This window comes from Crinia signifera, chromosome 4 (genome assembly GCF_055691185.1).
Source record: "Crinia signifera chromosome 4, ASM5569118v1, whole genome shotgun sequence".
NCBI classification, from domain to species: Eukaryota; Metazoa; Chordata; class Amphibia; order Anura; family Myobatrachidae; genus Crinia; species Crinia signifera.
In genome coordinates, this window is record NC_139220.1 from 115,289,926 (window position 1) to 115,302,237 (window position 12,312).

At 42.7% G+C, this 12,312-nt stretch overlaps 1 protein-coding gene across 1 annotated transcript in view; it reads left to right on the plus strand.

Annotated features, from left to right (window-relative positions):
• Positions 1-317: 317 nt before the first annotated feature.
• The window catches only part of ELK3 (ETS transcription factor ELK3), a 55,514-nt gene continuing 43,519 nt past the window's right edge, over positions 318-12,312 (plus strand). Inside the window, exon 1 of the mRNA XM_083182292.1 lies at positions 318-725. The gene's annotated coding sequence lies outside the window, so the exon portion shown is untranslated. The remainder of the gene's footprint in view (positions 726-12,312) is intronic.

Below are 12,312 nucleotides of genomic sequence, written 5' to 3' on the forward strand. Positions count from 1 at the left end.
CGGGTATTGGTACATAGGAAAATGCGGTAAACCCCCCCGTTTTACCGTATTTTCCCTTTAGTACATCCCGCCCTCTCTGTCTATATATATATTATCTCTAGATATAATTTTGCTTGACAGATATTACAATCTAATGTCAAATCTAAACGCTTTTAGAAGAGTTTGTCAGACACACTCCGTGACCTGCAGCATACACATGCTATATATATTTTCTTTTATTAGACACTTGCTTATTTAGTTATTACATAGGGTCTGAGTGAGGTGCTCCTCCCACTGTTGTGGGGAAGGCAGATGAAAACAGCAGACAGATGGAGCACTTGTAACTTTTGTGTGTGCAATTCATGTTGTTACTGTTGCTGTTTTACTATGTGTGTGTCTTATATTACAACGATGCTGAACATCAGCGGCCAGAGAGAGGAGAGAGAGGAAAAGCCTGTTTACACAGACTGCAAACCGCCTGGGGAATAATGCAGGAAAGGAAGTGAGCCGGCTCTCTGTCTGACTGCTCCAACTTCCTGCTCATACACACACACACACACATACACACACTCACACATACACACACAGCAGTGAAAAAAGAAAAGAAAGAAAAAAAATCAGGATCTCATTACAAGAGAAACGCCTGCAGACGGCTGTCAGCATGGAAAACGAAGGGATTTTACCAATTTCATCTTAGAAAATAAATAAGGCTAGGAGAAAGTTCCCAGAGTACAGCAGGAGTTTGGGTATGTAAATGTGTGTATTTTGTGTCACTTATTGCATGCAGTCTTGTGTAGCCTCTGCACGCACTAATTACAGTTCTGTCTGCAGAGGATTAGTGTGCAACATTGGAGGAAGGGGTGATTGTGTGTGAGAGGGAATACTCCTAGCATCATGTGTGTCACTGGCTGTACTGTATAATACTAATATGCCAACAACTGAGCAGCCAGAGGCGTCTGGGGAGGTGGGAGCCTCCGATTGCAGGCATTACTGTACTACAGGGTGTGAATGACACTGGAATGACAGATGCACCCACAGTGCCCTTGATAAACCGTATGCATGCTCACCATTCACATATGATTTTTGCTATTCAACACATACTAACAGAATGACACAAGCTGGGTGTGGGTGAAGCCGGATCTACTGTATACTGAGCATAGTAATCTATAACTTTATAAAGCATGTCACACAGCCATGAGCGGTAAGTGTGCCAGGCATTCTCCTGCCCACTTGTGTGCCAGCATCGGGCAGGCTTATGTAGCGGAGGATGCCGGCAGGGTGCATTAGCAGAGTGTGGCTGGGGCAGTGTAGTATTATTCTCCCTGTAGAAGTTGTATGAGCCCAGCAGCTTGTCTGGAAACAGCAGGACTAATTGCCATGCGCTTCCGGTATGAAGCTGGCAGCAGACAACATCTTGAAAATGAGTCAGTGGAGCACACAAAGAGACTCTGTGGTTTCCTTCTGCTCAGGTCCATGCATTTGCGCTTTGTAGTCTTCAGGAGGTTTTTTTTTCTTTCTTCCTGAGCTCTGGTCATTTAATAAAGACCCTCAGCCAGAAAGGTAGGGGAGAAGCAGCAGCAGTGTTGTTTTTGGATGAAAGTTTTTCTTTTATAAGGTTAGAGGACCTGATGCTGCTGGGGGAAAAAGTTCCCTTGAATTTTCCACTGGCTGCAGGAAGAGAGCACATTTAGTCATGGCTAAGTAATGTCTGCGTACAGCCACTAATCTCATTAGGAGTTTCCGGTCCCCAAACACAGGAGGGTTGTGTAGAGGAGCCCTGCCACCAACATGCACAGAGAGAGAGAGAGAGGGGAGATAATCTCCTTGCACAGGCCTTCTGCTGCACATCTATCTATCTATCTATCTATCTATCTATCTATCTATCTATCTATCTATCTATCTATCTATCTATCCTAATCAGAATGTTGGGGGCATATGGCTATAGCTCTTATTACTGAGCAGTTAGTGTCACACATCCTGCAGATGGGTCAACTCAATTTTCTATAGTAACATGGTATTATTCCCAGAAACAAGTTGCTTGCATACTGAGTATATGCATCACCATTCACAGGGATAAAAAGTACCATTTCCACAATTTGCATATCTAATGCTTCCCTTTTCTTTTGATATTAACCCTTTGAGTGCTGTGAGAGAAACGCAAAATATCCGCTAAAAATGCCAGGGCCGTAATTAAGTAATATGAATCACTTTAGCTATTGCCGGCAGATGATATGAAGTAAATTAATTGTAGTTTAATTGAATTTCCACAATTTGCATATCTAATGCTTACCTTTTCTATTGATATTAACCCTTTGAGCAGCTTTGGCACTCAAAGGGTTACAATTTTTTGTGTCACATAGGGTCATTATTTTCTGGTAGAAGCACACTGGTGACATTCATGTGGAAACTTTAACTAACCAAAGGCTGAATAACGTCTATTACGATTCATATGAATTTCATTTTTTTACCTATTTGGGGGATTATAGATTTTTTTTCAATTCAGTGCTGGACATAGAATTACTATATTATACCCCTTTCATAACCCAAAATGCATGGTCGCACCCAGGGCCGGCGCCACCACTAGGCAGCTCTAGGCATAAAAAACTTGTGCTGCTGGAGCGGTCAAAGGTGTCCATGCCGCAGGGGTACCTGCGGCGCCGTCATGTGTATAAAGCTGGCTGCGGCCGGCGGAGTCCCTGTAGTGAATAGAAAATAACTAGCGCTATGCGCACGGCGGCGCGGGAAGCGCTAGTTATTTTTTATTCACTGCAGGGACCCCGCCAGCCGCAGCCAGCTTTATACACATGATGGCGCCGCAGGTACCCCTGCGGCACGGACACCCCTGACCGCTCCAGCAGCACTTTCCACAGGTACCACCCCTCCCCCCGGCACCGGGGCGCCCCCACCCCGACTCGCCTGGGGCGCTCCGGTGCCTTGCACCGGCCCTGGTCGCACCAGGACTTTAAAACGGTTCAGTCCCAGTGCGACTCTGCATTTTGGTCTGTTCACATCCTCTCCATAGGCGTGCGCACATTGAGTGTTAAGGGTGCACAGGCACCCCCTAATGCTGTGCCCCCATCCCCACACTTATTGCTGCTATTAATACCATCAATACTTTTTACCAAAGACTTTTGCTTTTTAGACCTGTATTCCATTAAAATAAGCGCCCATCAATCAATTATGTGTGTTTTGCATTATTAATTGTATTACACCATTGTCATATTACTACATATCTTTGTCATCCAGATATAATTTTATTTGCATATACTGTTACACAGAGTAATTAGAAGATTAAAACTGAAATAGGCAGGAGAATATGGTGTGGCTGAGAGACATTTTATATTGTAGTGAGTGCACGCCTTATTGGTGGTGTTAGACAGATCCAATAGCGGTGTTAGACATGCCCAATAGGTGGTGCTAGGCACACCGCTTTGACAGTGCACCCCCTAATAAAATGTGCTGTGCACGCCTATGATCCTCTCAGCGAACTGGCAATATTGCCGGTTCACTGACGTTATCCGGCAGCGTGGGAGAGGGTCATCGGGGTGGGGAGGAGGCAACACTTAGAGCTGGCACTGCTTCAAGCACTGCCTCCTCCATTGGTGTGAACAGGTGACGGGTCGCTCTACCCGATTAACACGTTAACACTGCAAAGCAACATGGCAATGAACCGATTCCTACTGCTGTGTTGCTACCGGTTTGCGGGACCCGGTAACCCCTTGCACCAATTACCGTGTTGTACCGGCAAGAAACCGTCATGAAGCCGGTAATTAGATGCGACGTGAAAGGGGTATTAGTATACGGTTTAATTTTCAACAAAATCAAATAATAATATATTTCTATCCCTGCAGAAGAGAAACATTATTGCATTAAAGGATTGCTGAATTTTATTGATTCTACTAGTTTTTTTGTATTTACCAAGAACAGCTTCTGTATGACTCTAAGCTAACATGAATATTTATTATACTTGAACAATCTAGGTTGACAATATTTTGCTACATGACAGAATTAAATCTAATGTATAACACTGTAGCAATGAATACAATTCCACAAATACGCTTTTTCCCTTTGTTCTTCTACCCCTTCCAAACTATACAATACATTGGGGCTGATTCAGACACCAAATTCGTCCCCATCCCCGATGATGGGGGTATGCGCATGCACAAACCCTGCAGTGAGCGCCTTTGGCAAATTTTTCATTTGCCGGGGTGCTCGAAGCCTGGGGTCCTCCCAGCATTTCATGGGTGAGATTTCAGCGCCTGTCCCTAATACAGAAAGAGTTCATGTGAAAAGGAAGTCCTGGCTTACTTTTCACAGCAAACAGAGGAAAAAAATCATTCAATGGTGGGTAACATGGAATGATGTTTCCTCTGTGAGGGCGCCGAAGAGATTCAGGTGGGGAGGTTTGTCGCTCCACAGAACGCACTTCCACCCCGCCGCCCAAATCCCTGCAGCGTATCACAGGAATTTGGGCGGCGGGGTGTGTGTGCGCTTGGCCAGGCGGCGTTTACCTGCTCACTATGCAGTTCATGGCCAAGCTCTGATTTCTTACCAGATAGGTTTCTATATTGCTATGTAGAAAAAAAGAAAAAAAGTCTAGAAAGCTAATGTAACATTGAGGAAAAAATATATTGATATGTCTTTATCAATGATAGAATGATTTTACAGTAATTGCTGTGATGTCAGTATAATTAGCTTTCATAAATGTATGGCCAACATGCAGTATTATACAGCAATGCACACAATTCTAGAAAATCTGGTTTGTATTACATCTGGGTACTTGTTTAGTTTTACGGCGGCCGATATATCGGATGCAGTATCGGCCAATCCGATGCGATTTTTTAAACTGTTCATAACCCCACTATCCACTACGCATGGAGTTGATTTTATATAGTGTGGGGAGCGCAGTGATACACTAAGCTCGCCACGCTTCGGGCCCTGTGATTCGCTGCACTCGCCACACTATATGAAATCAACTCCATGCGTAGTGGATAGTGGGGTTATGAACAGGTCAAAAAAGCTTAACGATTTACCTGGAACTTACACGGCGGCCGATATATCGGATGTGATATCGGCCGCCGTGTAAGTTCCAGGTAAATCGTTAAGCTTTTCTTGACAATCCTACCCATTTTGGGGAAAATTAAAATTACATAGGGGCATATTTAGAATTCAGTATTTGTGAAATGTTTAAGGATCCCCCAGATATCTGCTGCAGTGTCTTCATTCTTATGAGGGCTCCTATGGATTTGGGAAGCTAACGCCATCTCCAGAATATGTTATCCTATAGTAGACTTTTGCTGTGTACACACGGGGGCGATAGGGGCTATAATCGCTGGGAATATGGTTGCAGGCGACCATATTGCCAGTGATGGGAGTGTGCCCCGGCAATAAATCGCCGGGTGCCCGCTCCCGTTTTCTGCCCCATTGTAATCGCTGGTTGCGACCAGCTAATTACCTCTGTGGCACCCCCAGCAGAGGTTCGTTTTCATCAGTGACTATCTCTAGTCGCTGATGAAAAGGAGACACTGAGCAATATATTGCTAGCAATATATCTGAACCCCCCCCCCCCACCGTGTGTACGCACCTTTTTTGTTATGGTTTCAAAAAGTCTTCTGGACAGATCCCTTTTCATCGCTCCCTCTTCCTGGTTAAGCATTGGCTGCTGGGGACCCGAACCAGGAAGCAGTGTGATCATTCAGCTTCCAGCTATACACTGTGACTGACTTTTATCGTGAGCCCCTCCCCTTGAAAAATAGTACATTTGGGTGAAAATATTCAAAATGTTACAAATGGCACAAAAAAGATTTATCACATTCACATTAAAAAAACGTAGTGTGATAAATATGGCCCAAAGCATGACTTTTCCCAAATGTTTTAAAAGTAACTATCGGAATAGTTCTAGAAATAGGTTTATGTTGCCTTTTTTTTCTGATATAGGTAAAATATAAATCATTTTTAGTGGGTTTCCTCTAAAGGCCCTGGTTTTTGCTTAAAATGGCTTCTGACTAAGGGCTGATCTTGTGTCTGCACGCAATGCAGATGTTCACGCAACATTTCACGATGCAGATGTGCATGCAACAGAGTTATTATTGGCAGACTGCGTATTTGCTATGATTGCACTGCGCCTGCCCCAAGGTACCTTTGTGATGCTAACAGTGAGATTTTAAATGCATTGGTGGAAAAATGCATGTACATAACAAAACAGCAGTGTCTGTACTGCCGCAGACATTCTCACTCAGAGTCTATGTTCCTCACTAGTGCATCAGTACTCCATATGTGTATGCAGTTGATGAGGGCCTTGCAATGACTTTGGTGGGCATATGTATTATTTTTTGGACAACAACTTCACTTTACAATTCTGTTGGTAGGCGGAGAATAGAATGGTGTGCCAAGCGTAGCAAGGCACCGTACCCGAAGCATGACGAGTGGACGCAGTGCACCAATACGGTGTCCATGTTGACCATGTTGACATTCGGCACAAAATAAAAAGTGGAAAACCCATACCAACCCGGCCATTGTCAACCTAATGCTTGTGTTAACCTTCCATCCATGTCGACCTTAAGCATGTTGACCTATTTCAGGTGTTGACCTGTCAAGTCGACCTTTAGTGGTTGACCCAATGCATGTTGACCTTTGTTTGGTCAACCCAATGACCTATAGCCCACCTGCACCCTATAGTTGCAGTAAAATTAAACAAATTATGAAAAGTAATAAATCAAATCTACTACTAAATGTAGTTTGACCAGACGTCAGGCATCTATTGGGTTAATTCCCTGTTCAGCCAGTGAACAGCAAAATCTAACATGTTAGGCAAGCTTGATTTATTGACTCCAACCCAAACATCGGTGAGTCAGTGATTTCTTTCTTTTAAAATGCAGGATTTTGCCAACCCTCCTAGAAATTTCCAATTTCATAGATTGGGGAGTCTAGATATTGGTCTCATATTTAAGGTGCAAATGAGCTTAGGTAACAAAGGGGCTAAAAACAAATGCAAGTGGGTATATCTGAATAAACAATATATACTAAAATTGCACGTGCAAAATTCACAAGGTTCCTATCTCACAAATATTTTCTGTAAAATGCCAGTCACATTCGTGATTTAAACGTTCTCGTTGTCATTTTATCACCTTGCACCTCATCAGTGAGGAGGCATCTTTTAGATGTGATGTCTCACTGCAGTGACTGTGGCTGTAGCAATACATCGGGATGCCAGCAGTTGAAATAATGATGCTGGAGTCCTGACAATGGTAAGAAAATTGGTTCCAGATCTACAAGACCACTTACAATGCCAGTGCTGGAATTCCAACTGTGCGTATCCCAAACGTAAATATGCTGGAGCTGTTTAGGGTAAGGCTGTGAAAAGGGGTGAGTTGGCATAGGTAGGTTTAGGCCAGGCATGTCCAAACTATGGCCCACAGCTGTTGTGAAACTAAAAGTTCCATGATGCCTTGCAACAGTACTGCTATCAGGGAATGCTGCAAGGCATGCTGGGATGGGTAGTTTCACAACAGCGGTAGAGCCACAGTTTGGACATGCCTGGTTTAGGCAATATAGGGTATGTTAGGCACTAAGGGGCTAAGATTAGTGTTCAGCTGTAGGTGGAAGGCTTAGGAACTAATAGGGGGGGGGGGGGGTTAGACTTGAGGGGAGGAGGTTAGGCTACAGGTAGGGAGGGTTAGGTTAGTAGGGTTAGAATACATTCCTACCAGGTGTTGGGATTCTTCACATCAGGAGGCTGCTGTCTGTACCATACTGATACATCATGTATAAAACTGTGCCCTTAAATTAAAAATATGCCCCCCTCACTGATTAGGTGCAGGGTGCCAGAATGATCATTACATTCTAAGCATTTTTTAAAAGCACACATTATAGCTTATATAAATCATGCCCTAAAATAGCAAAAATTTTAGATTTTAAATAATTGCATGGATTAAATAGAATTTCAGTATTTTCTTTCTGTTCATTTTTATCCTAGGCAACAGTTATGCTCCCTAGACACATCCATGAATGGGTATCTCCAGCTAAAACTATTTTATTTAGTGTGGGGCATTTATATAAAAGATAAAATGTATTCTAGCGGAGAGAAGCTGCTCATTGTGAAACTACAAAGCATCCCAGAAATAATAGCCAATTGCTGGTTGCCTAGGGGCACCGTGCCGGCCATAGCTTTGTGATGCTATACTGATAGAGAATGAGCTGTCATATTTGTCAGGTTGCTGTTGACATACTCCTTGGAGTGAAAAACTACTTTAAAGTGACCCTACTATAATTATCAATACTTCCAAAATCAGCAGCATATACAAATATACATGATATATAGACATTATATCAGTGGTTACCAAGCTCAAGGCACCCTATTGGTCAAAATATCATTCAGTGTGTATGTTACAAATAATGATGCACGTGCCGATGGGTCGTTCATCAAGGTTGTTCATCGACTGTGCAGGAAGCTCAATTTCGGATATTTTCCAGAAAAAGCTATAGAGTCTAGCTAGATCGGGTACAAATTGGCTGATATATCGGCATGGCTATTTCTAAAACCTGAAATGTCAGGTTGCCATTAGAACTGAATTTGGGAAACCATGAATTATATGATTTAAATTTCCTTCTTGGCATCCAAACCCCATATACATGAAGTATTCATATATGCCACCCACTTGCACTAAATGGAGTTTTGTAAATTAGGTTGACAGTCTGGAAAAAGGTTGACACATGAAAAGATCGCCATGAGCTTTCATGTTTTTCGGTGTTAATGTCAACACCTGAGCATGTGGAAGCCCAATTAGTGTACCGCGTCTCCCCACAGCTAGCCATGCTTCACACCAGGTGCCTCGTCCAACTACCGCTGTGCTCGGCACACATTGCTGTTCCCAATTGTTCACGAGGATAATAAAGTATGAAAAAGTTTTTAAAAAATGGAAAAAAAATCCCCAAAAACATGTGCCAACCATAGCCATGTTGACCTTTTGCTTGTGTTGACCTTTTGACCATGTTGATCATATGTATGTCGACCATATTGTGTTGACCCATCGACTTTCAACCTAGCTATTGTCTACCACCCATCCGGATACCCACTAAATGAACGCCCAATAGAATTCTATACAAGTTCTGGTAGTAATAGTAATATATTTATAAAGGTTAGGATTTGGGTTCTGTCCTGGATTAATAGTCTGGCTAAGAAAGTGAGTAATTATTGTAATCCACTAACAATGTTCAGGTTTACAGCAGTTACTACAGTGGAAGTAGTGCTCCCCTGAGTATATGTCGTAAGACAGTGCAAAGTACTCATTTATTGGGCACTTGAGTTATTATTGGTTTTTGATTATAATAAAACCTAAACTTTTCTTCTTCTTATTATTTTTATAGGAAACAATATTACAGGATAAATTAATAGCCATGAATGAAAAATATACCATGAGTTTAAAAACGTGACAAGTGATGCGAAGGAGAAGATCCAGATACATAGGTGAAATGGGTGTTGTTTAGTGAGAATTTAAATACATGAACAAAAAATAAAACACCTTGGCAAATGGATATACTGTATCCCTACATAGCCATTAATATGATATTTACATGAGACAAGTATTTGCATGTCCTTTTTTGTTGATTTCCTTATACACTAATTTCACATGCTAAAATTGGCATGAAATTATTGAAGAATTGAAGGGTTAAGTAAAACATCTTAATTAAATTGAATATTAGCTAAAAATAAAAAGATCAATATTGCTCATTAAGGCAAGTCTGAAAAACAGACCATGGTTGTTCTGACATATCTGTTAAAGCTGTTGATTTGACAAATGTATCCAAATCATATTTTAACAGTTTCCAGTGTTTGGGATTGCCATGTGCTCCCATGCATTACCAGATTTTCTTCTGGTTATCTGGCCTATGATTTTCTCATCAGACAGATTGGACAGATAAATCTTTAGATGTGTACCCAGCTTTAAGCAGCGTATACATTAGGCGATAGTTTAAACAATATTCACAACGACCATCGTTAACAATATTTTCCTCCCATGTGTCGCCTGTACATGCAGCTCAATCCTGACTATGGACCTTATTTTAATTGATTCAATCTGATGGATGCACAGACGGGGAAATATATTATAGTGTTCCTAACCCAAAATTTTTATTTCGTAATAAAAGATAAGTTTTAATATAGTCAAAAACGAAGAATAACTTGATTGTTCCATAAATTAGAACTTTTTTTCTCTCCTTGCTGTCTTATGATGTTTTTTTCTTTTAAGTCTTTTGTACTGTATATCATTTTAATTATCAAGACAACATATGACAGTATGTGTTTGCTGCACAAAGTCAGAGAAGAGAGGGCTGCTAAAGGCAGTGACTTATGTCTTATATCCTGCAAAAGAACGTGCTGAGAGTTTTGTAGGTAAAAAAAAGTAAACACTTTATTCTCCAAAATAAGGATGGGGGTGAGGGTTGGTGTTGTAGGGTCAGGGTGGGTAGGTCAGGCTTGGTGCAGCCTGTGTCTCTTAGGGTGGATCGGGCTGTCTTCAGGGATAGGGCAGGTGGGAAAATGTCAGCAAAAAAGTCACAGTCTGAGTCGGATTGGATCAGGTAGGTGTCGTGGGAGGCTGGCGTCCCGTCCAACCCGTGGTGAACTCTTACCTGTCTTCCTGGTCCCCCGCTGTCCTCGTTGCTTCTATGTGGTGCAGAAGAGTGGTCCTGTTCTGGGTCCTCCACAGTGCTTCTGAGCTTTGGTAAGGCCTTAAAGTGAGCGGTATCGTGAGATCCCGCCCACCCGCGACCTCAGCTGAGCACCGTGCGCTCGACTCTCCGTTCTCGAGAGGAGACTTTTGTGGATGGAACAGTATGGGAGTGTTGGGCCTCTGTACAGAGGGCTTTTTATTGGATTGGTGGCCATCTTAAGTTGTGTGTAACGGTGGCCATTTTGGATGTGGGAAAAAGTCTGGGATTTTCAATGAGACGCCATTTTTACTAAAGTATAGGTAAAGGGATGATGTCTCTCATATGTCTGAGGCGTAAACCTCCATCTTTTGTTTTGGAAAAGGTCCATAAAGTCCTTGTTATTATCTGTTAAATAGCACAGTATCATTGTTTCAATTCTTCTATCTTTGAAAAGACTATCCATAAAAGTTTATAGTTGGGAATTGTCCATAATGTTCCAAAATTACATTTTGAGTGGTTCGACTGTAATACTTAGGATTGAAGCTTAGTCGGCCATCTTTGTTGTTGGCTATAAGCAAAAAAAGATGCCCTTACTAAAAAGTTAGTTGATGTCGGTCATGCTTTAAGGTTAAGGCATGACGCGCCATGTTATATGTGGGCTGTAGGTGACGTGTGGCCATACTATATTATACCCTAATTAACTTGGTGATTCCAAATGTCCAATGGGCAGGATAGTTAGTTAAACATGTTATTATAGATTTTATTTCATTATCAATGTTTAAACCTTTGGGGTGTAGGGTTCTGAGGGAGGACATCCACTTAAGATCTATTTTATCTATCTTTTTGATGTAATTCCCGCCCCTCCAATTCTTCTCTACTAGTTTGATTCCTATGATGCTCAGGTCTTTGGGATTTTTGTTGTGCACATCTCAGAAATGTTTTGACAGATTGTGTGTGGCTAAACCCTTTTTGATGTTCCTATCATTTAAATGCTTGCTATGCTTTTGTAATCTTAGGGAATTATTTGCTGTTTCAACAACAAGGAACTTTCTTAAAGGTTGCAAATAATATAAAGCAGAGGTCTTCAACCCGTGGCCCGCGGGCCACGAGTGGCCCGCCGACTTGTTTTTACTGGCCCGCCAGTCAAAAGATTCTTGCTGTATGAAAAAAAAAAATCCTTCCACCTTGTCCTCTTAGCAGAGGCTGGGGCGGGCGGGACTGTGTGCAGACATGCGCATTGTCTACTTCCTGACGCCGCGCACACGTCCCGCCCGCGCCCTTCCAGACAGCTGGGAGGAGACTGACTGACAACCGCCGCCAGCCGCGCACTGCACTGCATCGCACCTCAGCACCTGTCCCTTCTTAGCAGCAAAGACAGACACCGACACCGCCAGCAGCAGCTCTCTGCAAGGGACACTGAGGCAGGTGCCTCAGGCGAGGGTGAGCTGTCTGTTTTTAGAAATGTTTTGTTGAAGGTGGGGGTGAGGTGAGCTGGCTAGGGTGAGGTGAGCTGGCTTAGAAGGCTGCTTTTAGAAATGTTTTTTGGGGGGGGGGGGGGTGTGAGGTGACCTGGCTGCATTTAGAAATGTTTTGGGGGTGCTGACTATGGGGGAGGGGGGCTGGCAGTGAAATGTGGCCCTGTGTATGGGGAGGGTGCTGACTATGGGGGAGGGGGGGCTGGTA